This window comes from Solenopsis invicta, chromosome 6 (assembly GCF_016802725.1).
Source record: "Solenopsis invicta isolate M01_SB chromosome 6, UNIL_Sinv_3.0, whole genome shotgun sequence".
Lineage (NCBI taxonomy): Eukaryota > Metazoa > Arthropoda > Insecta > Hymenoptera > Formicidae > Solenopsis > Solenopsis invicta.
The window spans coordinates 21,702,739-21,730,288 of NC_052669.1; the positions used below are offsets into that span (position 1 = coordinate 21,702,739).

Below are 27,550 nucleotides of genomic sequence, written 5' to 3' on the forward strand. Positions count from 1 at the left end.
CCCACAACTTGCGCAGAGCCCGTTTCGCGTACCTCCGAGATTCGCGTACGTGCACCACGTATATGTATTATATGTACATACATGTAGCCAGGTCCAGGTGTGCGCGTGTGGGCGCGAGAGCACGAGCCCGCCTGACGATATAAATCGCACCACGGGCGAAGCTCACGATCGCCTTGAGCAGCGACTCTGCAGCGCGAATCGCAGCAATGGCTCGCAGCCGGGGGAATCGGCCGCGGAGGGCACGAGCCAGCGACATTCCACGGTAAACAGCGTGATTTCGCTACAGGCCGTTTCACGCGTCATTCCCCGCTGTTCGCGAGTCGCGAGAGCGAGAGCGAGCGTGCTTTTCCCTTCGCGGAGATGTACCGGTGAAGGTGCGTATCGCGCGCCGCACCAGGAAGAAAACGCCGCGCACCGTTCGCGGCGCGACCGCGTCGGGATAATCGTCGGTGATGCGCGCGCGATTTGCGCCACGAGCGTTGCACCGCGATTTTTCCTCTTACAACCGTTGCACGTCGTTGGATCCTTTTATCACGTTGCATTTCTGGTTCTGGCCGGTTGGCGACCGGCTCGATGCTTTAGGGCGATTATCCTCTTTTCAGCTTATACTACTGAAACTCGATTTTAAACTTAGTACGATAATCGGAATGTATTTATTTTTACAAGTACATGCGTCTTTACTTGTTTGCGCTATACGTACTGGTAGTATTAACTGGTTGATTTTATAGTATATTTAATTCATTTTATTTTATCCAGTTTTTACTTGAAATAACAGTTATGAAATGATATAAAAAAACATTAATTCGTCGTTTTTAATTCGTTATCGAATGAAGTTGTAGGACGTAAATTTTATCATCTAATCATAGAAATTCGTTTCTACACAAAAATGTGAAGGAGGTTTTGAAATGAAACCGACCAAAAAAATTGTCAAAAAAAAAAAAAAAAAATATTTTTAAATTTGTCGCCATAATCCTCAGTTTGCTTCGACCTAATACATTAACTACAACTTCTCTTGATATCTTACGAAATTTTCATGAATTTGGATTAATTCAGTTATATCTGAATAACAATTTCACTCCAAATAATTCTCACTTTCCCTGTTTACATTGCTACATATGAGAGAAATTTTAGCAAATCAATATTAATGAAGAGTTATTGAAGATCAACTATCGCACAAGAACGATTATCCAATCTTTTTATAATTTTAACGGAATATTACATCGCTAAAATATTAATTGTGTTGATATAATCGACGAATTTGCTGAAATAAAGCTAGAAAAGTATAATTAAAGTAATTATTTTTATTTATTTTTACACAAATATTTTATATTTTTTGTCTATACAAAAAAATGTCTATACAAAAAATTATTTATAAACAATTTGAACAATTATTATTATTGTATTCTTCCTTTTCAAAAAAATAAAATCCAAAACTAAAACTTTTTGTCCAAGGTACATGGAAAGTTGATTACGACTTTGCTTAGTGATAAATGATATATTTTAGTGATATAAGCGACAGAGAGAGAGAGAGAGAGAGAGAGAAAGAGAGAAACTAAACTAGTTGCGAGACTTTTTATGCAAAATAGAAACGTGACTGCAAAGTTGATTTCCAGACTGAGTGAACAAAGTGCGCCGAGGTTTAACATTACAGACTGTCACGTAGCCGCTAACACTGCTATGGCTGCATTGTCGATGACATTAAATTGGTACTCGAGACTAGCATTTTCGTGCGAGCTGCATTCTCACTTTCAGCTTGCGACGCTGTTGCTCTATGCACTCTTAATTTCAAGTCTGCCCAACCTGCCATTTTCAGCCGAGCAGTGAAGACGCTGCGACAAGCTAATGGATTATAATGACTAGCTGTAATACGTTAATGATTGTATAATCATTCTCGGGTATGCCAAGAACTTAAATTTCAATTGTAAGCCTTCGTAATTTATTAAAGACGGTTTAAGTGATTTTATTATGAAATTCACTTTTGCTCGATTCTTTCCTGCTATGCGATTGTAAAAGTGATTTATTAATCCCGTTTTTATCGCTGACCCGAATATCCTTATCACAGCCATAAAGCGAGCGTTTACGCGGGCAATCTCAATAAAACGCGAATAATGGTTCGGCGCGCCGCGCATTCTGTATTCCGATACTATGCATCTCGCCATATGCAGCCCGCCTGACGGACGTGGAATTTAATTTAATGTCCATAAACGGTCGCAAGCGCGACATCGGCGAGTCGATGGCGAAATGAAAGTACCAGCCGGTCGCCAAAGAAAGAGAGAGAGAGAGAGAGAGAGGGAGAGAGAGAGAGAGAGAGAGAGAGAGAGAGAGAGAGAGAGAGAGAGAGAGAGAGAGAGGGAGAGAGAGAGGGAGAGAGAAATAAGTACGGTGGGCGAAAAGGAGAGAGGCACGACGAGACAGAAGAGAGAAAGAGAGAACGACCTTGCTGCAGACAAATCTAATGCGACTAGGCGCGGCTGTGCTGGCTGGCCGTGCGACTCGCGGATGATGATTTCGGTTTCATTAAAGCAGGATATGTGGAGTCATTACGCCGTATTTCGCCGGTAACGAGCGTTAACAACAACTACCGGGATAAGCGCGTGCGGTGATCATTTCGATCTGTCGAGTGTGGAGATCATAAAAGAATAAGGATGCGATGGAACTTTCGTAGAGCGATCATTAGCGGAATGCCGTCTCGTTAATTCTCCGGCGTGGTTGCCTCTGCGTTTTAGTCTCTTAGAGGGGGACACGAAGCTGAAGTGTCTTGGACGTTCTTGAGATCAAAAGATCGCGATTGCGATCGAAAGAAAGTATCGCGCTCCGGAATATTAATCTCTATGCCTGGAAATTTATCGACGCGTTTATTTCGACGGCAATTAATTCCGCATTAGACGTTCACTCGCGCGAGTTTGTTCGTTCGCTCGAGAGGAACTTCAGTTACAACCATGATACGCGGTTTTCGTGCTCGCATGCATGCCGAATGCCGTGAAAGTATTTACTTATGCGTACTTTTATTGCACGCTATCGCCGATTGGCACGTGCGATTTTTTTTTTTTTACCAGTGCAACACTGGTCTTGCTTTCACTCGTGAATTACGTAATTCGCAAGAATGTTCTGTGGTCGGGGGCTTTGTCGCATCATTTCGCACCGCTGCGTCGCTTATAAAAAGATTAATTTCACATGGGAGAGCCGCGGTCGTGAGGATAGACACGACGACGTACTAGCCGGATGATCTATCGAGGAACATCGGGTTTGACCTTGACGTAACTCTCGATCGAGCCGTCGATCGCTGTGGAACGAATGGTGGTTTCCTGATTGAGGAAATAAGCTTTTTGTGCGTTATAGCGAGGTTCGCTCATCCCGGCGCTGGCGCTATATGCGCACGCTGCGCACTTCTATCACTTTTGCGCGCTAAAGTGCGTTTGTATTTGTTTTCCTTTGAAGGAATATTGCATTCCTATTTATAGAAACGCGAAAGTTGAATCCACGATCATAAAACCAAATGTCGCAAAAATCTCGGATACAAAGAGAGTTTAAAATATTAAGACAGAGAGAAAATTTATTCAAAATTTAGATTAAAGAAAATATGTTAATATTCATTTTTGTTTAATACAAGTGATACCACATGTTTTTGTTGACACTTTCTTGTTAGAAGAAAATCTTCTCTCTTAAAGTTTTTCTTGGTATCTAGAAAATCACATGTGGCGTGATATCTAGAAAATCAACTATACTGACACGCAAATTATCTTTAGATCTTTTTTGTCGAAGTTAAAGCAATATCAAAGGAACGTTTTCTCTATTTCAAACAAAAATAATTTATTTGTTGAAATTTCCTTTACATTTCTCCGGAATTCTCCGAATTTCCTTGATATTCTTAAACATTCGAGCCTAAAAACAAAAGCCATTAGATTATAATAAAACAAGAATAATTATATTTTTATTTACGTTTAAATTTAAATGTTATAATATTAAATTTTAATATTATATTATTATTTCTAGCTGAAATCTTATTTTTTGCAACAAATTCTTCATAGTGTTTGAAGAGAGAGGGTTCTTAATGACATCATTATCATAATATATGCTTGTTATAGCATCATTATTTAAATTGATAATTAATTTAAAATTTTGATATTTCTCTCCGACTTAAAACTGTTTTAAGACTGAAAATTTATTCGGCGCACAGTTTGATGAACTTGAAAATGCAAAATCACACAAGAAATATCAGAGTTCCAAGATCTAGTTATGACATAAGACCTACATCTTTAGTTGTGTTTTAATACATCCATTATTATTAAATATTATTAATAATATTTAAGTATTATTGAATTTAACACAAATATTAATAATATTTTCATGAAATATTATTGAAACATTTGAAACTGAATATTATACGTGAAACGTATGCTACAAATTCATCTTCTTTCGGTCAAACAGGTTTTAGTTTAATGAAGTACTAAAGGATAGCTCTTGGACTATTCCAAGAAAGATCTCCGTTTCTCACATCGCAGGTAGGGAACAGTAGATTATTACAGGAAACGTCTTTTCTGTGATCTTAGGACCTGACCTTTCTTCTAAAACACGTGTTACGCAAATGCAACCGAATAGCCCTGGTACACTGGTTGTAAACGTTTCTCAATAAAGTTTAAACATGCATTCTGTCTATTCACAACCAGCACTTAACTTCGCGCGGTTCTTGATGAATTTTTGATTTATTTCTGATTTACTTGGAAAATTTCCCAAAACATTCAAGTCATCTCTTTTGAAAGAAAAAGAAAGAGAGAGAACTATGACGTATTTAATGATGACAGATACATACACACATGTACATATTCTATGTCCAAAATATTTTTCAATTTGCAAATGAAAGCCATAAACATTCCACAAATAATCTTAAGCTACATTCTAAAGAAATCGCGTTCGAAATACAAAAGTAATATAATCGCAAGTAATAAAAATTCATTTACTATCTGATTTTCCCTGTAGGGTTTTCACTGTACTGGTAGCAATAGGTGCATGCACGCTTGTCGCCGAAGGACGTGGGAAAAGTTTGCGCTGCATTTTTATTCCCAGATGTTTACGCATGCGAAATGCATTTCAAGGTATTACGCTACGAAATCGGAGTCGCACGTAGAAAATCACGCCGGTTTTGCTTCATTCCGAACCGTGTGACTTCGGCGCACGACCTTCGATAATCCGCGGCAGCGATTTAGTACTGGGATCGGAAGTAATTAGCATAACGCGCCGAAAGAGCCATTGTTTGTCATTCATCGGGATCACGTGTTGCGGCGAACGTTCGCCGCGGTCGTACGGTACACTCGCCGTATATACATACATATTGTACGTTAACGCCGCGCGGACCAAGCGCAGAGGAATTCGTTCGCGTTAATAATGGCTACCGCATGGATTACGAAACGTCGCGTCGCTAAGACTTGCGAAACTTGGTCGGCTAAGGTGAAACTAACGCGGCTTATTATAGCGAGCTTATTGGATTTAGCATCATTAATCTCGCAAATTGATAATCTGCTATCTCACCCGCGACTTAATTAGCACGGTTGTCCAAATCGACAAGTGAAGGCAGTTTTCCCTCAGTTTCGGTCGCTCGTGTCTGCAATTAACGAATGCCTAAAGGCAAGCCAACTGTGGAAATATAATGGATAAAATAAATCTCTAAGTTTTTGTCCATTGAAACCAGCAATCTGTAGCAATTTGTCTTGCGCTTTCAGCAAGTATGCATTAGAATATTAGATTGTTGCATGCCAAATTGTGGAATGTTAATTTTACACCAATAAGCTATATAATGTCTACGAAAACAAGGTGTATATATTAAAGTAAGTTAAATTATTTTTTATTACATTATATTTATCATATTATTTTAATATATACATATGTATGACGTGTAAATTAAAATGATGAAAATTCTATTTTGATTTTTCATCTACCTACAATGTTTTAGGTTACTACAACGTTTAACAAATTAATTTATTTGAAACATGTTACGAGAAGTACAATTGAGACAATCTAAATATTATCTTTTCAATTGTCGAATTCATGAATTAAATAATTAAAGAATCATTATATAAAGAATCATTAACTGATATTTATTTTATTATTAATTATTAAAAAAAGATCAAATATTTAATAATTAACAAATATAATAGTAATGGAAATATAAGAGCGTTAAAGTAAAATTGACTTGAATTTACGTTTGTGATTAAAATATTATTATTTGTATAAATTATTAATTTTATGATTATCACTTATTAATCTTACTATATATTATTTATTGCATTAAATTTGTGATATAATTTAGAAAAAAGTAGGAAAGGAAATATGAAACAATGAGTTTTTGAAAATTGATGCCTGTCAACAGTTACAGACATTTGAAAGACGATTATGGTTGTGTTCTGATATACACTGTCAGTACTGATCTATACAGTTCACGTTACGTATACTGTACACATATTTTCAGTCCCGGGAGTAAATTTCGAAATGCAGCTTATAAGACATTAAAAATCGAAAAATAAGACGTCTATAAATTCTTAAATATGCTCCTCATTGTACTTTAGGATTTCTTTTGAGCAGATATTCATCAGTAGAATGTTTCCTTTTCTTACTACTATTATTTGCAGAAGGAATTATATGTCTTGAGTAAAAATTCACTCCCAGTGGATGGAACTTCTTCCCATCCCGGGACCGGATCTTTACTGAAAGCATATAATTCCTCCTACTAAAGACGTATAATTCCTTTCGCAAATATAATAATAATAAGACAAGAATAAATTATTTCTTTACTTTTTTCTTTCTCTTTCTCTTTTTCTCATTTTTTTTACTTTGAATTCTATTCGCTATTGTGTTATGTCAAATATAATCGTGAAATATCATGAGGTGCTATTTGCTTTTAAGAATATATTAATTAAAATATCAAAGTGATTATTTGTTAATTTTGCGTTAGTTTTATTGACCAAATATTGATTTGAAATCTATATCCTCAGAAAATCTCTGTACGTTGATTTTATCAATAGTACACGAATAAAAATTAAACAGGATTGCATACGAGTATATTTGAGTAGTAATAATGTGCACTTATATTTTTGAGTGGTAAATACGTGCTGTGTATATTTGAGATGTAAAAACGTAAAGAGTTGTCAAATGCGTACCATTTGAGTTATTTTTTATTATTTTTTGCATTTGGTACTATTTTAAATGCAAATTAAAGTTCAAAATTGTAGTTTGATGTTTCAGGCATTCATTATTACGTATTGAACCGTACAGTGATAAGAAATTAACTTTTTGAAACACATTATGAAAGATGTAACTTGGAAAATCAGTCGCTTAAACGTACCTGTGATTTCTTAAATCATATCATGTTCGAAAGAATCGAATTTCTGTATAAAAGTAATTAAAAATGAAGGAATAATTAACTAATACTCATTTTATTAATAATTTATTGAAAAAGCGATCAAATATTAAATAATTAATAAATAACGATACTGAAAAGGTAAGGCCACTGAAATAAAGACTGGCTTGAATTTATTTTTGTAATTGACATATTTTTATTAACCATGATTACTATTATCATTTAGCATCTTAGATTAGTACCATTTATATTGTAATAAAATTTATAGTGGTACGAATTAGGAAACTTAATAGAGTTTATAAAAGTACCAATCGAATTTTTACAATAATTGCAAATATGCATGTGCAATGAATGTAAAATATTCTATAATAAATCTTTTTTTATAAAAATATAAAAATTCACTATAGAATTACATTATTATCAGCTACATAAATCGACGAAAAGTTAATATCAGCAGAAATACCTAATCTATTCTTTAAAGTGTTAGTACTCATGAAACAAGATGTAATTTGTAAAATTGTTGTCTCTATTACTGGTTTCTCGTTTATTTTATATTTTTTTCACAAAACGTTTATAATAAGTAAAAATGTAAAATGATGAGATGTGATTTAGCTGATCAGTCAACAACTTTTTTCTAATATTCTTCACGTTTCTTAGATGCATTTTCATAATTTCGTTTCGGTCGAATGTAGAAAATTCAGAAGAGAAAGCTGCTAAAAGTAAAAAAGTGTCCTCAGCTTTCTCGGCATATTTTCTGCTGGCATATCGTATGGAATATAGAATTTTTCTCAATTGTATCAGTACTATCAGTTTTGTTTTGGAGCTGCCGTGCTCCGAGTTTTTTCAAACTTTCTTGCGATCTGTTTCACGTGTGATGCTTGCTACGACAGACGAGACGCGACTACTTTCATCATTTATCGTACGCCTTCTCCCGCGAGATTGGATTTCAGTCTCAAGGGGAGATCCATTGTTCGCGCGACCGGATTCGCGGTATCGAGAGACCGGAATGCCTGGCCAGTGGAACGAAACTGTAACGCCTGCTCCGTTGGCTCGGGCTCCGGTACCTACTTGTAATAATGTTGCTGAAACCATTCGGATCGGACATTGGCAGCGAGTGAAAGTGTCGCCAGCTCATGTGGCCATACCCATGTGTTCATTGTGCGCATATGCGATCTCGAGAATCGCTACTTAGAAATCGCCAGCCGCCGAACCGATCTCGCCATATCGGGCGATCGGTGTGTTGCCGGTCTCTGTATTTGTGTTTCTGTTTCCGCGATTTAGCGATCGGTATCCCGTCTGCGCACAGATATCGAGAACCGCAACGATAGACTTTTCAATAAAAGCAGCAATCCTAGTTTTTGCATAATCCCGGAACCATTTAGCAAAGATTGATGTTACAAACATCAACGTTTAGCTTGCACTTTTCCTCTATTTTTTATTTTTTATTTTTTATTTGTGATTCTTCGTTTCTTATGAGTAAAAAATATAATGCATGTCAAGAAATACTTGCAAAGGACGCAAGACGTCACGGAGGATGCTGCTCAGTTACGGGATTTAAATAAGTGGGCGTGTCGGGAAACAGTGCAGTTTCCGTCAACGAACGGTACAAAATCGATTCGAGGGACGTATATGCGGGTAATTACCGTTATACGACGTAACGCACGAAGACAATGCGAGCAGCTAGTGCGGCAGCGTCTCTTTTAAATCTCTTATAGGCAGTCTTTTCTGAAGTATTTTCTCTCGACCAATTTAATACAGGTTAAACTACGTAGATATTTGGATAGAATTAGATTCGAATTAAAAAATATTGATTCAAACGATACGTGCAATAGTTTGCATTTTCGTTTGGTGTTGTACACCAAAGAAATTCATGATACACTGTGTTATCATTGTGGTCTCGACGTAACCGCAAACCACTGCGTGGCCTTAGTTGAAATACAACACAAACGAAATAGGTTGATTTTATACTGTACGTTTTGTAATTCACATACAGCAATTTAAGAAACTATTAAATAGAAATTCTTTTACACTATTTTTATTTAGCATTGGGTAATAACTAATTAAAAAGTTAAAAGTTATATAAAGTAAAGTTAAAGTTCATAATTTTTAACTAGATAGATATTAGAATAGAAATTTAGATAGATAAGTTAATAAGTTAACCCTTCGTAGTCCAATCGTATATTTTTCGCAGTTTTCCTAATCCACTTATACCTGATAGTGTTTTTGAAAGAATTTTTGGGCTCTAAAAAATATTATAAAAAATTCTGGTATTTTTGTCTAATGTTCAATAATACGATTTCATAATTGTTTGACTTAAAACGTTTTTCACGTTTTTGTATGTGTCCGAATTTAAAAATCGGCAAAATTTGTTGTTGCATTAAAAAATTTACAACTTTCTTTATATGTGCATAAGTAAACTTTTTTAACTTCAAATAGTTGGCAGTTAATACTTACAAAAAAATAGTGTAATACTACTTCGAAAAAATATACAATAATATTTGATAATATAAAAATTGATAATTTTTGGTTAAAGAAAATAAGAAAAAAGCTAATGTAAAATCGAAAAGAGTTACATTTTGCAACTCTTTGCAAACATTTTGCTAAATAATTATTTAAATAAATAAAGTGTTACCAAAAATTAAAAAAAACTATAATTTTAAATAATTGCAATTCTAAATTATGTTAATTGCTGAAACTTCAATTAATTATCTTTAATACACACAAACTTTAACTTATTATTATTATTAACAATTTTCTAACAATTTTCTAACAATTATTAACAATTTACTTATATAAAAAAAATGCATTTTCATTAGTACAGTATAATTTAGAATTTTTCCAAAATTTTATCAAATAATATAATTCTAATTCCGTTATATTTAATTTAATAAAAACATAGCTAAATTATAAAATATTATTTTTGCTTGCATATTGGAAATAAAATTTATATTCTTATCTGTAGTTTATTTTGAGAACCAATACAGTTTACAACTTGTTCATATATAATTTATTTTCCTTCATTTTTGCAAATTTTTATTATACATTTTTGTCATGCTGAAATATTTGTGAATTCCTTTCCATAAGAATTTTCCAGTAATGATGTACGTGCACAAGTATGCATGAATTATGATATTAAATTCTAGTCGTTTAATTAAATTCAGTCCTTTCCTGCAGAGGTGGTTTGCAAACCGGATTCGAATAAAATCATAAAATAATCCCCTGGCTACTTGAACGTGAATTTGCGAGTGCATAAACTTTCGTGATAAATGCCGCACTACTTGCATTTGATGCTACGATTAATCGAACCAAGCAACCGATAAAGGAGAGTAAAAACTTGGATACGTGTAACAAAATTTATATATTTATACGCCCATTGGACTCATAAATTAAGTCTTCTTAGGTTTCATTATAATATACTCCGCTTTTCATTGCAATTTGTGCAAGAAGATATAAACTTGCACAATATACGTTAATGATTTCATTGTGCTACCATATTTATTATTAACATGAAACTACAACTTTTCTAAATATACTTAGCGCAAAGTTATTTTTTTTGTATCTCTGAATGAACAAAAAATCATTATTAATTTTGATGCATGCAGAAAAAAACACATTTTCCTGCGTTTGTCAATGCAGGCAATTTTTTCAATGGCTTTGGTAAACAAGTTTTTAAAATTTTAAGTGTCTGTACCTTCTGCGTATCAAATTCATCATAAGTTAAAAATATATAGATGTGACCACATTTATCAAAGTTCTTTTCTTAACTGTTAAATAATATAACAGCGTGAATATTTATATACAACACAAATTTGTTATTCAACAAGTATTCACATACGATGATTGAAAAGCGAGCAAGGAATAGCAAAATGCAAATGTTGTTCGAAGACTTCCCAGAGAGAGAAAGAGTCGCGCGCGGCCGACTCTTCGCGGGGCTGTCAGAAATGACTTATGCCCAGGGAAAGCTCAACTCGGCCTTAAAGGAATCTCGACGAGGCAGCGTCAAGGACGACTTCGCACAACCACACGACGATGCCTTCATCGCGGAAAGGTTAGCCTAATTAATGGCGGTTGGATAATCCCCCGGACGAAAAAACCAGGAATTTAAATATTGAGTTAGAAATATTTATCTGGCAGGAGACACGAAGTCGCATGATTGCGCAGTTCTCTTAAATATTTCGAAAAATCTCCTTTTATTGAATTTTGCCGAAGAAACGATCTGTAATTCATTTGTAAATTGGCTATAATTATGCAAGAAACGTCCATAAAATTGTAATTTTTGAATTATTGTTATTAGTGGTTAGTCCGTACATTTTTTTACATTAAACGAAAAAAATCCAAGCCTAATATGTATCTAAAATTAATAAAAAAGTAGTTCTATCTACATATTTAAATCATATCAGGTATTTAAATTTTATTGCATTAATTTAATAACATTTAAATATTATAATAATAATATAATTATTGTATTTTATATTTACACTTGTAGCTCTTTTTATAATTTGGTATCATTGCGAAAAATGATCAAACACAAATTTTTTTAAAAAAGTTAAGAAAGCCCACTTTAAATTACTTTTATTAAATTTTATTTGACAAATATTTCATCAAATTACAGCGTTTCAAAGTAAATCAAGATATTGAAAAAAAATACCAATTTTAGATTTTACATAATTTAGGAACAAAATCTTATACAGATAAAATTAAAACACTGATTTAAAGTTCTATCTTTGCTCTTTAAATTGTGTGTTTGGAAACATTTCTATGATTTTTTTCCACTCAGATATTTAACTTTTCATTAGATGCGAGAGAATTGCAAGCGTTTCTAAACTTTTAGCTTACAATGTATACACATACAACGTTAATTATTTTAATAATGAATCTTTAATTTTGTACATTTAATAAAAAGTACAGGTAATTTTTCTAAGTGGACTCGTGGAATTTACTTAATTCCAATGTATTATTCACGGCATACAAAGTTATAAGCTGTCTTAAAATAGCAATTATGGAAAGTAATTTATTCCTGACGCAATGGATGATACATAAGTCTCATTATACTTCCAAGGAACAATTATTTCAGTTGACACTGCGCTGACGTTAATTTACAGCCGGCAACAGGTATCTTAATTAATTCGCTAGGTAATTCCCGATGTGTTTACGCGGAAAGTCAAGAAGCACGGGACGTAGAAAAAGAAACGCGCCAAGTGCCGCGGGTACAACAGAAAATTGCTCGGTAACTATAATGAACGATCGAACGATCGTGCGATCGGTCAGTTGGTTAGAGGTGCGTTCGGAGAAAGCTGGGTGAATCGTCCTTAGGACGTCTGTGCAACATCATCAAGGCCGTTTCCCTCGACTGCCGGCGACGACGATTCCGCCGTGAAACCGTTAACCCAATTATTTATCGAACAGCCGATCGAGCGAATCGCATTCCTCAGACGCGACAGCACAGCAGTGCAGAAGGAAAATAACAGGAAACGTAGCGGCCAAGCAACGCATCGACATCGATCAAAATGATTGCGAACCGTGTAATCGGCCGATGTGAGTATAGCATTTTTTTTCTCTCATTCGCGACCGTTTATGCGGTCATTTGATTTATGAAACACGTTGTTCGCTTTTCTAACGTCCGCCGATTACCACGTCTGTCCGTATTAACCTAAGTAATTCCTTAAGTGAATTGTGCATTAAAGACGTCCGACGCGCTTTCCAAAATTGCGCGGGGTACTTTTCCGCCTCACGTGTCTCTGATCAAACTGTTTGTTATTCCTTGATGTATTAATAATCGAAAGGAGGATTTCTTTTGTTTCTTTTCTTTTCGTAATTTTGTCGAGCAACAAGAAAGAGAGGAAAATGATCGTGATATTGCGTGATATTGAACATCCAATTTCTCGCGTTTGTTCATACGAAACGGTACTTCTTTCCGTTTGCCAAGGACGCGCACCTCGGGTCTTTCGCGAATTGCCTAACCCAGTTACCATCACGCGAACATGTTTTAGATACATGCATATTGCATATATCCTCGGGTGGGAACAGGGTCGCGTGAGAGGACAAGGGGGATGAGATTAGATCCTCGGAATACATTCTGTCGTTCGACGCGACCGTAATCGGCGACCTGACGTAACAGGTCTAACTGTCCCCGGCGCCATTTTGCGAACGGTGAACGGAGAACGACCGTTGTAACGCCGGTTGTAACGCGATAAGCAGCCGAAGTCCGTTTTCGAGCTACTGGCGCAAGCGGCTTTTGCAATTTGAGCCGAAACAGCTGATGGGCAAGGTTGATAACGCTAATACCTGCAACTTCCCAAGTTAATTAATTCGGCATTGACTTTTTAGATTCAAAAGCCCGCTTTTCCTTGGTATTAGATTGCACAGGTGCCTCCAATGGCTCCGATTTCAAATATCATACATTAAATCTCAAAAATGATTTATTAAAAATTTCTGACTAATAATAACTGTAACAAAATAAAATAAAATATAGAAATAAATTTACAAACTTTATTTTGTTACCATTAGTGATTTATTTTTTGCTTTTTCACTCTTAGAAATTGATTAATAAAGAAAAATGTAAAGAAAGTTTGCCGATATCGACATACCCACTTTGTTTTTAGACTAAATTTCTTAAACAAAAACTAAGAATGAAACGTTGGAAACACAAACTAGAAAGTGTCTTCAATTAGATATAGTTTTTATAATATTGTTTCATCAGCATTAATTTTTTAATATAAAATTTTCGTAAGATAAGCAAAAATTAATATCTAACAAGATAAATCTCAAACTGGCTACATGTTTTTTTTGTTTTCTTTTTCATATGAATTATCTGTACAAAATACTTAAAAATTATCCAGACGGCATACAATATTTATAAAAGTTTTACAAAATTATTATTGGAATATTTTATAAATATTTATCGAAATGTTTCAGAAATATTTTTATTATCTTACATTAAATAGATCATGAAGATTTATCATAAATATCATGCATAAATATATATTTATAAAATTTGTATAAAATATTACTAGTTATTTTTTAGTTAATTTAATTATTGCATAAATATTTTATTTTAGTTTTTATTCTACATATATTTTGCATGATGAATGAAAGAATTAATTTATGACTTTTTCTCTTCATGTATATAAAATATGTATAAAATATAATAGTTTTAATGCATATGAGCATTCTCAGAATCTTATTACTTTGATGTGTAACGTTTTTTGTTGATTTATGCAAATACTTTATCCTGTTTCACAGTACGCAATATGTAACGCGGTAATCTAGGTTGTGTTATACAAACTTAAAAGATAGATCTTATAATCTCATGCTGTGCCTTTCATTCCATCTCTTATACAGTTTTTACTACTTTACAGTCGTATCAATAAGTGTGTCGGTTTACATTGCACCTCGATTTGATGTTTAATACCATTTTATGAGAAAAATATAAATAAAACAGTTTTAGATGTTACAAACATTTAAAAAAAAAAGATCTAATATTATCAATAATATATTCTATTATTTAAACAATATAATTTGTAAAAGAAAATCGTGTAAATTTTGTTTTTGTTTTTGAAGAATTCATTTTTAGCAGATTTCATGGATTTTTATTTCTTTAATAATCTAAAAAAATTTTGTTTTATCAGCATTAATAAAATTCAACGTTTAGTTTCCGTGAAGTAAGGTGCTGCTTTAAAAAACTTGTATATGTTGACATTGACGACATTGATTTTTTTCTAATAACAATTTGATAAAAATATAATAATATTAATTTAATTATTCATAAGTGAAACCTTATTTCTGCATAGAAAGAAATTCTTTCAATACGCTAAATACAATATATGTCAACGTTTTCCCCGCTCAGTTTATCACATGGTTTTCAACTAAAATTTCACGTTTCATAAATTTAACGTTGGCGGCGACTTTTTTTTTTATAGAGGCCTTTTTCTTGCCATTTGCAGCCGCACTATCTTTATTCTGTCAAAACACTGGAACGGACAAAAGCGAAGTTAGCGAAGCGGCGCACGAATAAAATCATCGGCGCGATTAGAATTATCCTCGTGACAAACTATCCATTACGATATTAACCGGTGTATACGTCGTCGGGATGTCTATCGAGGAGTCGTAGACCCCCGTCGAAAGTCTAACGTGATAGAAACTCAAATGAAAGCTGCCCGGCGAAGGAAGCGAGCGAGCGACCAAGAAGTCGCGCGCGCTCAACCTCGATATGTATATATATACCCGCGATTGACTTTTATAACCGTTCGATGCTGCAGGTTTTTTTACCCGCCGCGTAGAAACTCTCCGTCACGAAGATCGATCGTCGATCGGGGATCGCGCGCATTCTCGCGAACGGAGCGCGGGCAAGAGAGACCGGTGCAACTCCGTGCGCACGCGAGAGTCTCCCCGGTGAAAGAATCGCCGATTTTCACTGTTCGCCATTCGAACGGGCAACGCGAGACACAGACGAGGAAGACAAGTATATCGTGGGTAATCGGCGTTTTAATTTTGTCCGATTTCAATTGATTTGCGATTGTCGCTCTCCACGGCCGTTCGAGCATTAGAAATCGACGGCGCGCAGCCGCTCGGTCAACTACCGGTTCGCGAAAGCGCAGATAAGCCGCCATCTCGCCAAAAAGGACGCGTGTTCATATGCGCGAGCACGCATGCTATATCTATGGCAATTAAATTAATTCCAGTCGATCGCACCAACACGCCGGTACAATCGCTCGAAGCGCCGATGAAGGGATCGCCGCAGCACCGAGTGACCCATATATCCTAACAACGTTCCGTAACGTGCTGACAGAGAGCCGCGGTCCCAGAAAAAGTCCAGTTATCTCGGTACCGATATGTTAATTCAAAAGTAATAAGATATTTAGCGAGGCCTCTTTCTCCCGATCCGATCCGGTCTTGAGAGCCGGACGAACGATGACTCGGTCAGGTGAAGGCAGACGAATTTTAAATGGTGAAAGTCCAGCCGGAGAGCGATCGCGCCCGAAAAAAAATTCGCGTCGTCCCGTCGCGACGGCATTTTTGCGCAGTAACGTGAGAAAGAATTACCTGGGGTACGAGGATTATGTTTTGCCGACGGTCGCAATCCGGCAATAATTTGTCGAAATTTACTGCTTCGCAATATATCCCGCCTCGAATCTTCGCGCGATGATGCATTCGACGTGATATTTCACGATGTGTCGTGAGAGATGTCGGGTTCCACGTCTGATTTTCGCAATGATCGATTATTACCAGTAAGCATAAGTGAAATGGTTATTTCAATATTTGTAAAAATGAATCGATCATTTATCACTACGAAAAAAAGATAATTCTTCCTGATATGGACATGTTTAAATAATACTATTAAATTGGCGCAAAAAAGTAAATTATATTCATAAAATAAAACTAATTAGAGTTTCAGTAGAATTGAAACAAAATTACCTCCACGAAAACTTAGGTATAAGATAATTGCCTTAATTATTTCCGTTTTAAGAGAGTATCTAATCTAGAGCACCAAAGAGTTGGGCTATCTTTAGGAAGTTTTTAAAGAAAACTGTTGCACATATTTTTCTAAGCTTTTACAAATATACTTATCTATGTTTAGTAAATATCTACAAATTTTGATAATGATAAAAGTTTATTACTCTTTATGTTACATAAATTTAAGAACACTTTTCAAGTTGGTTGACATAATTTCTCAGAAACTATTGAAAATGTCGACTTGTAAAATGTGTTATTAAATTTAGGTATTATAAATCCTAATATTTATTCTTGTATTTTGTAAATATTTCTATGTCCTAAATAATCTCCCTTCTTTTCGCCGATTATTACCGCACATATCTAATATTACCTTTTTATTTGCTATACGCATTTATTTATGATAGTCTTAGTTTTATATTAAAACATTTTTAATACATAACATTATCATTTGTTTATTAAAAGACATAAAAATACAAAGTATTGGACCTTTCACCAATCAACGTCCTGATTATCGCCTTTCCTTCTATTACTGCCTCACATATCTAATATTGTTTCTCATTTTATTGCTTATCTTATATTGAATATTTCTACACATTTCTATATATTTATATGAGTTTTACTTTAACATTAAAATATTTTTTATACATGTATAATGTTCTCATACTTTTTATTCTGCTAATGCTACAACTGACAAACATGGCAGTAAATGGGACAATCTTCCTATTCCTTTCTTTTTCATTTAAAGAGAAATTGTTTAATTTCTGTTCTTTCAAAGAACTTTGGTTTTCTAATTGCATCTAATACAAAGACTGATGAGATGAAGAAACAACAAATCTTACGCGTTAAGCTATTAATAATATACAGGCCTTTTAACGTGCAATATATTAGCAACGATGATAAATGGAAGATAAAATTTTTATCTACGTCGCAATATTGAATTCTCTTTCGATTTCTCGATGGCTGGACGTTTGCGAGCAATAATATGCAAAATAATGGTAAGTAATTATATGGAAACAAAGATGTGCTGGCGCCATCACCGTGTATCAAACACTTGTTCGCCCTGCTCAGAAGCAACGGCACGGTGTCTGCGAGACGTTTGCGATTCACGGGACGGTCCTCGTGCACATGCACGTGCGGTTCTACAGGTGTAGTCTCGTGACGTCAGTACCCATTGTTCGACGTGTTCTGCGAGCGGTGGAGGTGCGCGACCCGCGGATCTTACGTACGGTGCAATGACTGCACGCCGCTTTTACGAGCCTTTCTTCACCGAGCCGAGGTGCTCTTTTTCGGACGGCCGGACGAATGAACGGTCGCTCCTCTCTGCTTCTCGGTGCCGGGAGCGAATGTTGCAGAAATGTCTGGAGAATATGCAACGACGACTAAGACCAACGCACAAATCGAAAACGGCAGTGCTATTGTAGCTCCTTAAGGGATTATAGGGCAATAACGAATCGAGAATCGAATATTTTTCAACGTCATATAAAATCTCGGTTTAAAGAGATAAATATATAATGCGTTTTTATTTTGACATTAAGTATATTTGTTAAAAGAAGTAAAACGCAAAATCACATTGAATAAGTGTTGTTAAACTTTGAATGTATTTTTCTTAAAACATTTTTAAAAGCCATAGCCGGGAGAACTCAAATATAGTTTATCAATTTGAAATTTTAAAACAATATTTTTAATAACAATTGAAGTATGAAAGTTTTTCTGATTTTTAACTTTCATCTTTATTTATAACAAAAAAAAAGAAATTTTTTGGAAAAACATTTTTAAATTTAAACGTGTACAGATTCGTGAAAAATAAAATTTAAAAAATTCTCTTTATGATTGGAAAATGATAAGTGTACAGAAAACAAAAATTGCTTACTTTCAATTTTAATCAGATAATTTATTGAGGCTACACGATCGTGACTTAAAACGTCATTATTTTGTATTTATCTTCATATTTAAATTTTGTACATGCTTAAGTAGTAACTATTTAAAAAATTAAAAGTTAAATAACAAAGTTAACAGGTTAATCATTTTTTACTTAAATTAGTTAATTTTAAATAATTTAATTTTTAATTTTAACTTATAGTTATTTTTAAAACACGTAAATTGCAATTTATTTATGAACTTTTTTTCTAAGTCAAAAATTTATTTTTATAAAAAAAATATTATAAAAAATACACTTGCACATTAGACACAATGTTTCTTTGTTATTTCATATAAACTTAATTTACAAATAAAATTTAATGTAAATAATGATTTTCAAAATTAACTTTTAATTTAACTTAAATTAATTTTATCTTAACGTAACTTTTAACTAGTCAGTTTTTTTGTTCGTGTGATCTTTAATACAACTGAATTAATTTTATAAGCCAATAACTTTAACTTAATTTAATTAAAAAAATATATATATTAACTTACACAACTCTGACTTTGCATGTTACTTTCTTAAATGAAAGTACATAGTTGCAAAGCAAAATACATTATTTATCTATCTCTTTGAATAAAAGTTTTATACAGTATTGAAAAATGGGACCTTATTTCCTCATTCGTCAGAGTTTTATAATCTCCTCGGAGAAACGACAAGGATCTTGTAATTAATCGTTGTTGTGTCGTAAGAGTTCACAGAATTCCGTATTATCGTTGAATGTATTATTTTAAGCACTACGTTCTACACGTCGTTTATACACAGAATTAACGGTACCCTTATTAATAGATGTCTAATTAAACTCGATATCTCTCGCGACCTTGCTACTAAAAATTTAATTACTGCGCGTTCAACCGCCGCGAGATCTCGTTTCCTCGGGAGAGTCGAAGTCGGGCGGTTCGGTCTCCCGTAAACAAGTATGCAGTTAATATGCTATATCGTAACGGGAAACATTCACTGCTTTCGATCGCAAGGAAAGCCCGCGGTCAGTATAAATCGCGAGGTGTAAAACTTTTACCGTGGCGCGCGCTCTGCAACCGTAACGCATATATACGCGTTTCAGGAGAAAGAAATTCGTCAGAGCGCTCGTTGGAGGGCCCGGTCAGCATCCACGGAGTTCCGGGGCACGGCTGTCGGGATGCAACGTAGTATGTGCAGCCGGTTCGACTACATTTCGTGACGGCGCACACCCTCTCGTATCGCGCGTATACAACGCGACGCATACAAAAGTAAACGCGTCCCACACGCATGCACACACAATGCAGAGAGATCCCGAATCTCTCTCTCTCTCGAGCGGGCCCGACACGAGGGGCCTGTGAGGCCCCGCAACCAGAGTCCATATGCAAAACACATGCGCAAAGCGATTGGCTCGCCGACGGAGGCCACGGTGGTTCGGTCCGGGAAACCCGTGTAACGAGCTGCCGCGGTCCATCTCCCGATACGACGCGGGTCGTCGCATTCTACTTCGTCGCATGTTGTTATCGAGCGATTAATTTGGGTCCGCGCACACTTTGTATGCCGACATCTCTGGGAGGGGGCAGGGGGATAATGGCTCGCGATATATAGGAAATTGCGCGAAATGAAGATTAATCACGCGCCTGTAATTCGCACGATCTTCGTTCAGTTCGTTGAGCACGACGCTTGTTTTCTGCGTCCTGTTTACGCAGGATTGAAGAAGAGGAAAGGGGAGAAGAAAGGAGGGAGAGAGAGAGAGAGAGAGAGAGAGAGAGAGAGAGAGAGAGAGAGAGAGAGAGAGAGATCACGAACCAGCCGCGGCGCCAGATTACTCCCGGTGACATCACATTGTGACGAAAACTAAATACCGTCGCTAAACAGGCTTTTTAAAATCGCAATTTTTAAATGCCACATTCCTTCTGCGTGGAAATCAAGTTACTATTTTAAAAACATTCTTTTTAGAAAATATTAAGAATAAAATAATGTTTAAAATAAAAATTTATAATACCTTTTAAATATGTACAAACTACACTCTTTCCTTATAAGCGCTATAATATTCCTAAAATATTATATGAATATTATTAAAAGTTAAAATAATATTAAAATAATATTCTGAGAATATTATTCAATACTTTTAATATTATTTAAATATTACGGGAATATTGTATTAATATCATATGTCTGCTTTATATAATATTCGTAAATTATTTCAATATTCGTGAAATACTATGAAAATGTTCTACGAATATTACGGCACGCAAAAATTAATGTAAATTATTATGCATAAAATATCCATAAACTTTGTAATTATTATATTTAAAAGTTATAATATTACCAATAATTTAAAATGTTGAAGTAAATATTATTCCTTATGTACATAATATTCATATAATATTTGTATAATATCCATATCATGTAATATTTGTATATTATCAGGAGGGCATATAACCACTTTTTAATAATATTAAATAATATTGTAGCGCTTATAGGGCTCTAAAGTTTCATTGAGTTATAATAAACTAAAAAAACTAAAATACGTAATTGTATTTAAAAAAGGAACTGAAGTATTTTTGTTTCATCGTTTGCATATGGCACGATTGCAAACCTACAATTGTCTTAAATCGTAAATTAGTTAAATGAGCCCCACGATTACTCTGTATTACTTCTTGGCTAACAGGTCTGTATTCTCTTCTCGCATTAACGAGATGCTGCGTGAGATTGGATTCCTACGGGAATCCTTTTGCGGTATGACGAACCACAGGATGTTGAAGTGCAGTCAAGATTCCAGCGTGGATACCACCACCTACGTACAAGCGTGTTCGTTCCCGGCATTAGGCTAACGTGATTTGATCTCTGACGATATACACGCACATACGCACGTATCTACGTCCGTCCGTCCATCCGTCCGTCCGTCTGTTCGTTCATTCGTCCGCTCGCCCTAACGTTCCCTTCTCGGATACGCCTGGAATCACAATTTCAAATGCCCTAGCAGATCGTAACTTACGCGCGGAATAGCAGAGAATCTTCTTTTTCGGAATAAAATCGAAGGTGTTTTAAAAACGAAAGCCTCATTCGACACCAGTTACTAATCGATAATTTCCGTATAATCGATATTTCGTCCAACGGAACGTCGCGCCATATGGTAAGCGGTAAAACGGATACATCAGACGTTTAAACAATTATATATATTTTTGATCGACTTAAGTGGGGCTAACTTGAAAAATGGTACCAGCTGTGTAAACAATCGCGACCGATTTTTGAAAACCAAAAGAAAAAGCATGAGGATTTATTTAATTCTCGCGATTAAATTGATTTTGACAAGCGGAATGTGTATCTTTTTTTTCCGCGGAAGGATGACAATTTCGTCCTTGAGACGTAATTAAGACAACAAAATTACCGGAAGATCATTTATACATCGCAGAACGCGCGCGTGCATTATCAACTGACCGTCTGGGCAAGCAAATTGCAACGATGTTTGCGATCGCGCATGTATCGTGTTTCTGCTACCAGGTACGGAGAGCAGATACGGAGCGTTTATGAATCGTAGCGGCTGGCGACTGCACCGCGCATTCAAATCACCGGTCAGTGCTCCGCTTGGCTATCTACCTACCTCCGTAGCGAGCCGGGGATCGCGTTGCACTTTCGTGCCGCGGAAATATTAGCGTAAATGTTGCGGAGACTCTGCGCGTCCCGCAGGAGATCGCAATTATGCGTATTATCATGTTCTTGCGATTAGCCGGGGGCGATACTTAGATGGGCGTAACGTCGCCTTCGGATAAAAAATGTTTAAAGAAATTCTACAAGTTTTTGTTCAGATAAGTGCAACGCAAGATTCTAAATATATAAATGTGCGAATTGAGATTTTCTTTTTCCATAAATCAAGATTTTACAAATTGTGGTATAAATCAACAGGTTTCGACAATTTTTATGTTATTTATCCCTTTCGGTATTCCATTTCATTTATATTTCTCATAAAAAGTGAACGGCATCGACGGACATATGTTTAAGACAATTTCATAACGTCGTAAAGACGTTAGCTGTAGCTAGGCAATTGGCAAGTTTATAATACCTTGAATGGATTAGTTATGTAATTTAAATTTCTTCGACTTATCATGCATTTATAAACAGGAGCAATAAAAAAAGTATAAAATCAAAGAACATGAAATTATCATCTGGTATTCGAATTAAACATGTTTAATGTTTTTATTTTTCCACATTTGACTTTGCTTGCATTACCATCGTAAATTAAACACGAACGAATTGTATAAACACATTGTCTACTTAAACTCGAAAAATACTTCGAAAAACTAACAGTCTCTTTAAAACTGTAAATATTTATAAATGTTTTCATTTATAAGTTGTCAAAAAATAAAAGACTTAGCATCCTATATAGCACAGCATGGCACAAACATTGCAAAATATTGCAACTATAATTTCAGTTTATTTTTAAATTATAATTATATATCTCGAATACTTTTCGGATCATTTTATTTAAAGAAGCAATCCCATACAGAACAGCATAGCAAAAACGTTGCAAAATATTACTACAATGTTTCAACAATATTGCACTAAAATACGATGTCTATTTCAGAAATATTGATCCGTAATGTTGCAACGTTAATAAAATATTATACATGTTGCTGCAACATTTTGTATTAATATTCCTAAAACGGACATTTACCATTGCTGCAACGTTTCAAAACATTGCAGCAATATTTTGTAATGTTTTTATTTCAAAGCTGTGCCGTAAGGGTTGATCTTTTCAATAAAATAATCTAAAAGGTATTCACGATACAGAATTATAGTTTTATAAATTCATAGTACTTATACTTTTTTGATCAAGAAAGACAAATTTTCTGAGACAACGCAATTAGCAACTCACCTGACCGGCGTTCTTACATCCCCATGGCACAGTGCACACCGGTAAACACGAGTAATTTCTCTCTCTTTCTCTCTTTCGTCACTGGTAACCGAAATTTTAAAATCGTGCGCACGTTTCACTCACGAACGAAAAGAACGCGACAAGGGGGAAAAGAAAGGAGAGAGAGAAGAGGAGAAAAAAGTAAAAAGAATCAAAACTCGCGGAGGACGGGAGTCATGAAAACCGCTGAGAGTAACGCTGACGTGCAGCACGTTCCGCGGCAACTTCCCCTACGACAGAAACCGACTTTGAGTCTACGGAGTCGGGGGCCCAGCCGCTCGCTCTCAGTGCAAAAGACCCACGGGTCTTTGCGCTTGCGCATCGGGGCCCCTCTACCGGTTGACAGGGCGAAAGGTGGGAGGAACGACCGACCGGCAACCCCCTTTCCATGGCACGGACCTGCTTCTTTTCGCGGGTTACTTGTGCTACGTGTGCGTGAGCATTATGCTTGCTTTTACCTGTGGGTGTACCTGCTCAGGTGGCAGCACCTCGCCTGATAGTTGCACCTGATGGTAGGTCGAGGAACAAGGGAACTCTGAAGCAAGGTGCATTGGTATCTACCTATCTGTCTGCATAACAGCTGATATTGACACTTATTTATCATCTGCTTAATTTCTTTTCTATCCTAGATTAACGCTGGTGAAGAGGCCGCTTTAAACCTTTTTGAGACCAATTAAATAATTAAATAGACATTTTTGGCTTTGATTTTTACAAGCTGATAAATATCTTACTTTAAAGGCTCACTCTAACAATAAGAAAACTTGTAAAGGGATCCATTCTAGAGGTGTCAAACAAGCTTCAATTTTGAAAAGATCGCTTGACAATTCCGTCAGATTTTATTGGATAAATTAAACTAGGTTTGGATTAATCTCAAGTTATAAATAAGAAGTCTCAATTAATTTATCACAAATTTATTTTATCTTCTTTCATCATATCGTTCAATTCTATCATATTCGCTAACGTATTGCGTATACAAACAAAGAGTAAACTGCAAATTTAAGAATGGATGAACTTCGAACACACGTCCCTCGGTTACGTCAAAGGGGAGCAATTATTATGTAATTGCTTTAATTGTAATAGCGTTGCCCTCGACCGTGTTTTCCTTCCGGCCGGATTCTTGCATTCAACCAGCCGGGACGACAAGATCCACAGGAATTCGCGGTGTAACGCCTTATGTCTCGTCGTGGGGAATCGTGCTGGAAAGGGGAGCGAGGGGTGTCGGAGGAAGGGAAGCTAGTGCTTCGGCGGACATTTCGATGCACACCGGTGAGCAACACGCCGTATGCGTTAATAATTCCCTCGTCTTCCTTTCGTTCCTTCACTTCGCTTTCGTGCTCGGCTGTGTTTGAAGAAGGTAAGACGAAGACTCTCAGAGTTTCCGTGTCTCTTTCTCTCGGCCTACTCTCATTCACTGCTTCCTTCACTTTGTACGTCGCACGAAGTACTCTTTTCCATGTTTTCTTTACTTTACGAGAACGTTCTGTTTTAGAGGATATTATAAAAACATAACTTTTATACGTTTATGATACTAATATTCGATCAAGGCGTCAGATTCGTAGAATGATGATTCTTGTTGATTCAACATTATTCATTTTTCATGGTTTATTTTTACTTTTAATTTGCTTCACGCGTGTATTATGAGAACATGACGTACTTCATAGTAGATAAACCTCATTAAAACAGCTATTTTAATATGCCGATCATCAATCTTGCGTACAACAATCACGTGAAAGGCAATAGTTAGCATTCGGCTAGAAGTGCCGAATAGAGTTTTGCTAGCATATTGTAGAAACAGCAGAATCATTTACCGACAGGTCGATGCACACGAGTGAGCACGGCGCCGTGGCGATCTGTGGAATACGAAATAGTTACGGAAACAGTAGCGCGTTATCTAGCTTCACGTGTTGCACATTCTCGTGCAGATGCAACAGAATTAGTTAAGAGCATACTTGAGTTCTCGCAATAAACTTACGAATGTGAACGTTTAAACAAATCAAATGAGAAAAGAAATTTTAAAAAGTGTTTACGCTTACTTCTAGTACGAATGAACACATTTAAATTAAGAAATTGGTATTACCGGTCGAAAGCGGAACTTGCTGGTGCTCAATAATAATTTTTTAGGTGAATTTATATACATTCATAAGTTCTCCAAACTATGCGCTGCATGTTTGCTGGACTTACAACGCAATTGAGTATAACTAAAAATGTATTGTAATATCACGAATATTAAATCATCATTTAATAATTTTGATGCCAACGAGCATCTCTATGATTCTTCCTTTTCTGAAACTATAAAGAATTTCAGCCATTTTATATAAAAAAAAAACTGTCAGCTATTTTTTTTATTTATTTAAATATATACCTGAAAAAGTACAGATTTTTAGTCAATATATCAACAACATAAATTGTACATGATTATTTGAAGTGTTTTATTAGTACATATAGAACAAGATATATAATGTGTTAAATTTTTGTTTATATCACTTAAGTTTTATATTTTTTTACTTCACGATAAATATTAGTAAAAATATAAAATATTGATGATTTAGGTGACTAATACGTATTTAGCAACTCTTCTCTTATTTAACAATTTAGGGAATTATACAGAGTGTTCCATTCTAATTAGTCTAGTTAATTTTCTTTGATATTATTGGTGAAACAAAACATTGTTTCAAATAAAAGTGAAACAGTTTTGAGGGGAACGTATTTTGGTTGTTCTTTTTTTTCTTTAAGTGGAGGCATCAAAAAGATGTAAAGAAATAAAGATTATCGTCATTCCTTTTAATTTTTCAAAATTACGTGACTTTTTAACATAATTATGACTTCTGTAATTATTCTGCATAAAAATATTATTAAAATAATGTTATTAAAAGATCAATAATTTATGAGAACAAATTGCTATTTTATATGTATTTATATTTTAATAAATACATAAGATAGAAAATACTCACGTATAATTGATGTTTATTTTTAATCAGTAGCTGATAATAAAGTAAGCGTTTAGTTTTAGTTTAAATTTTTTTTGTATTTTGTTATAAAAGGAGATTTATTACAGAACATTTTATATTTATTTATATATGTATTTAAACATTTATATTTATAATTATTACAAAAATTAAATCGACACTTTTTATAAAATCATTTAAGTTTTGTACCACCAGAAATGTTATTACAATAAATGATATTAATGGATGACATATAAGTGATAATTGTAAAACTAATTTAATATTGTAAAACTAAATTGATATAAATAAAAATATGCAAAAGTCATTCTTTTTTTGATTTCTTTTTGTTTTTTCTTCTTTTAAAATTATTTCTTTTATAACTTTTTCTTATACAAATAAATTTTTAACTTAGGTAAAAAGTTCGTAAATTAAAGTTTTAGTGTTTCAAAAATGACTAGTTAAAGTTAAAAATTAAATCATTTAAAATTAACTTACGTTGAGTTAAAAGTTATTAATTTTATTATTTAACTTCTAATTTTTTAATTATCCAATGCAATGAGTTACGAGAATGTGTAACGTGGTGCGATGCAAGAAAATCTCCCTAAAAGTCGTCACGGTAGTCTCGCGCAGTGAGAGAGACTCTGCTTGCTCAAAACGCGCGTACACGCCGGTTAATGCTCCCTCAGTCGGGTCGTTGACCGCTACGCCGTGTGCCGTCTTAGCCGAGGAGAGTGGGGACGCCGGTCAGACAGCGCGCACGTGCGCAACCGTGTGCGGTCAACGACCCAAGTGGGAGAGCATTAACAGGCGTGCACGCGCGCCATAAGCAAGCGGAGTCTCTCTTGCTGTGCGAGACTATCACAACAATTTTTATGGAGATCTTTTTACATCGCACCACGTTATTTGAGACTGTTCATTGGTCTTATTAATGGAAAAAATGAAACGCAGCACCAATTTTCACTTCTGCCAATTACATTATTTTTACTTGTAATAAACAAACTTATTTT

At 35.0% G+C, this 27,550-nt stretch overlaps 2 protein-coding genes across 3 annotated transcripts in view; one reads left to right on the plus strand and one right to left on the minus strand.

The window, feature by feature from the left end:
* Window positions 1-23,918, minus strand: part of LOC105203861 (microtubule-associated protein futsch) — a 50,597-nt gene extending 26,679 nt beyond the window's left edge. Inside the window, exon 1 of one of the 2 annotated variants that reach the window (XM_039451231.1) lies at window positions 23,560-23,918. The gene's annotated coding sequence lies outside the window, so the exon portion shown is untranslated. The remainder of the gene's footprint in view (window positions 1-23,559) is intronic. The other variant, XM_026135241.2, reaches the window with a different exon arrangement.
* Window positions 1-27,550, plus strand: part of LOC105203826 (juvenile hormone-binding protein) — a 423,181-nt gene that overhangs the window by 253,358 nt on the left and 142,273 nt on the right. The window lies entirely within an intron of this gene.